We start from the raw sequence: 3355 nt of genomic DNA, 5'->3' as shown, positions 1-3355 counted from the left end.
CACTGGGATGAGCACATGCAACACTGAGGGTGCCGCCAAACCATAAACCAGACTTCCATAGTCAAGGCTGGATTGAACAAGGGCTTTGTAGAGCTGCAGCAGAGTAGAGTGATGTGCACCCCAGTTGGTGTTGCTCAGGCAGAAAGGGCACTGACATCCTGCCAGCACTTCCACTTAAGCTGACAGAGGTGAGGAATGCAAGTCAATCGGGCGTCGAAAACAAGTCCTAAGAATCAATATGTCTCTACTACAGTTAGTGGATCGTCATGAAGGTAAAGTTCTGGTTCCAGATGAACGGTACAACGCCAACAGAAGTGCATGACACATGACTTAGCGGCTGAAAACTGGAAGCTGTGGATGTGAGCCCATGACTGCGCCTTGTGGATGGCTCCCTGTAGGCGCCGCTCAGCAACACCAGTACTGGTGGAGCAGTGCGAAATGCAGAAGTCTTCTGCATACAGAGAGGGTGAGACGGACGGCCCTACAGCTACTGCTAGACCATTAATGACCACTAAAAATAGTGATATACTCAATACAGAGCGCTGCCGGACCCCATTCTCCTAGATATGGAGGGAACTATGGGATGCACCAACTTGGACACTGAAAGTACGGAGTGACAGGAAATTCTGGATAAAGAGCAGGAGCAGGCCTCGGACACCTCACCCGTATAATGTGGCAAGGATATGATGTCGCCAGGTGGTGTCATATGCTTTGCGAAGGGCAAAAAAGATAGCAACAAGGTGTTGGCGTCTGGAAAAGCCTGTTCAGATGGCAGACTCGTGGGACACAAGATTATCAGTGGTAGATCGCCCCTGGCATGAGCCGCTCTGATGTGGAGCCGGTAGGTCACGTGACTACATGGCTGAACCCAACCGCCAACACACGATACGTTCCAGAAGCTTACAAACAATGTTGGTGAGGCTGATGGGCCGATAGCTATCCTGATCAAGTGGGTATTTACTGGGTATGAGCATCGGAACGATGGTGCTGTCCCGCCATTGCGATGGAAAGACGCCATCGCACCAGATCCGGTTGAAGATGACAAGGAGATGGCGGATGTAGTCAGACAAGAGATGTTTAATCATCTGACTGTGGATCCGACCCAGCCCAGGAGCTGTGTCGGGACAATGTGCAAGTGCGCTGAGGAGCCCCCACTCCGTAAATGGGGCTTTATAGGGTTCATTGTGACATGTAGTGAACGAGAGTACCTTCCTTTCCATCCGCTGTTTGTGGGTGCGAAAGGCTCATGGGGTAGTTTCCTGACGTAGAGGCTTGAGCATAGTGCTTAGCAAAGTGCTTGGCAATTGCGTTTGTGTCGGTGCATAGCACGCCATTCATTTTAACACCAGAGACACCTGTGCGGGTGTGGTACCCAAAAAGACGTTTGTTCTTGGTCCAGACTCGAGAAAGTGATGTATGCCATCCAATGGTCGACATGTACCTCTCCCAACACTCCTGTTTCTGCCATTTTATAAACTGGCATACACGAGCACGGAGCCGCTTAAAAGCTGTCAGATGCTCTAGGGAAGGGTGCCGCTTATGTCGCTGTAGAGCTCGCTGATGTTCTGCAATTGCCTCAGCGACTTCTGGCAACCGCTAAGAGACTGTCTTTCGCTGTTGGCACCATAAAGAACGAGGGACTGCTCTGACAGCCACAGCTTCAAGAGGGGTTTGAAGGGGCACAGGTTCACTACAGACTGAGTTTAGGACATAAACACAAACTCCACCTGACACTCGATTATAGTCACTACAGTTCCTGTAATATCCTATATGCCTGTGGAGGGCAGGGGTCCACATTGCCGGGAACCAGGTTTCCTGGAGGGCAATGCAGAAAACAGGTGTAAAGCTTAACAGTTGCTGCAGCTCAGCCAGGCGGTGGAAAAACTGCCGCAATTCCACTGGAGGATGACATCGTCATGAGACTGGGAAGGCATGGAACATTCAATGAGGCAGTTTACATGTCAGTGTCACCTGCTGCCACCAACTTTTTGCCTGAGCAGTCTATATCCATTGTGTCTGAGGGTCTGGCGAGATCCAAGTCCTCAGCAGGTGCCAGAATCTCCAACCCATCCTCAGACGCAGAGCTTGTAGGTAGCGGTGGTGTGGGTGCCCCTGCAAGTTCCTTGTTCTTGGGGTCTTATTTCTCGATTTCTCGTGCTGTTCCTTGCGATTCCCTGGCTGTGAGGATTTCACTGAATCAGTCTCCGGGACTGAGGGTGAGCGTGAAGCCCTACGAACAGCTGCTTTTGGGCTTTTCAGCCACTGGCGGGTGTCATCTTTCCCACTATCAGAAATCTGGGAAGGGAGTGACCAAAGGGACCCCTTCCTAGCGTGAGGAGCCTAAGAAGCGTTATGCTTCTATAGCTCAGAAGTGGGAACTGAAATCCCCAATTGTTGGGGGGGGGGGGGGGGGGGTTACTCCCAAAGTAGGTGACGCAGGAGTAACAGGGAGGGAAGTGCCCCCTGCCATCAAGGGGGCAGGTGTAGTCTCCTAGTTCTGAGAGGCGACAGGAATTTGTGAAATTGGTGGGGCGACAACTGTTCTCGTAGTTGTGGTATATGAGGATGTCATAGCCACAGGATGTAGGCACTCAAATTTCCTCTTAGCCTCAGTATGGGTCAGTCGGTCCAGGGTCTTATATTCCATGATTTTCCTCTCTTTCTGTAAAATCCTGCAGTCTGGTGAGCAAGGTGAATGATTCTCTCGACAGTTGACACAGATGGGAGGTGGGGCACATGGAGTCTTGGGATGTGATGGACGTCCACAATCTCGATAGGTGGGGCTGGTTGTACAGTGGGAAGACATATGGCCAAACTTCCAGCACTTAAGGGGGGACAGTCGCGAGGGAACTCCCATAAGGAATCAATGCTAAAACGCGCAAACGTCAGGTACACTTTCTGAAGTAACTAATGGAGATAAAGACCTGAAACTTTTACAGTGTACAGCTGAAACATCATTCTCAAATCACATAAAAAATGGTTAATGTATTTTATATATTTCATGAGTAATCATTTTTTTGTTCTATAAGACAAAAAATTAAAACTTTTCTAAACACCTTGGAGCTTGTAAATCTGTTCTTTTTATCACTACTGGTCTATTTTTTATCTAATTAATCATCGTTGTATTAACAAAAGATACTGTAAGTCTGATTTCTGTAGCAGTCATAGTTTTTGAGAAAAGTGTACCAGAAGGTCAAAAAATGTACTTTTGAGAAAAATGGTATTTAAGTTTTACATGCAAGAAAGTAATGTACAATGTCATACAGACACACTTTTAAAACATTCCAGGGCTATACTGTGGCTCAATTTCTTGATCTTTATCTTCTTTTATTTGGTCTTCTGGCTATCCTTGCCT

The sequence above is a fragment of the Schistocerca cancellata genome, chromosome 4 (assembly GCF_023864275.1).
Source record: "Schistocerca cancellata isolate TAMUIC-IGC-003103 chromosome 4, iqSchCanc2.1, whole genome shotgun sequence".
In the NCBI taxonomy this organism is placed as follows: domain Eukaryota; kingdom Metazoa; phylum Arthropoda; class Insecta; order Orthoptera; family Acrididae; genus Schistocerca; species Schistocerca cancellata.
This window is presented reverse-complemented; position numbering follows the sequence as displayed.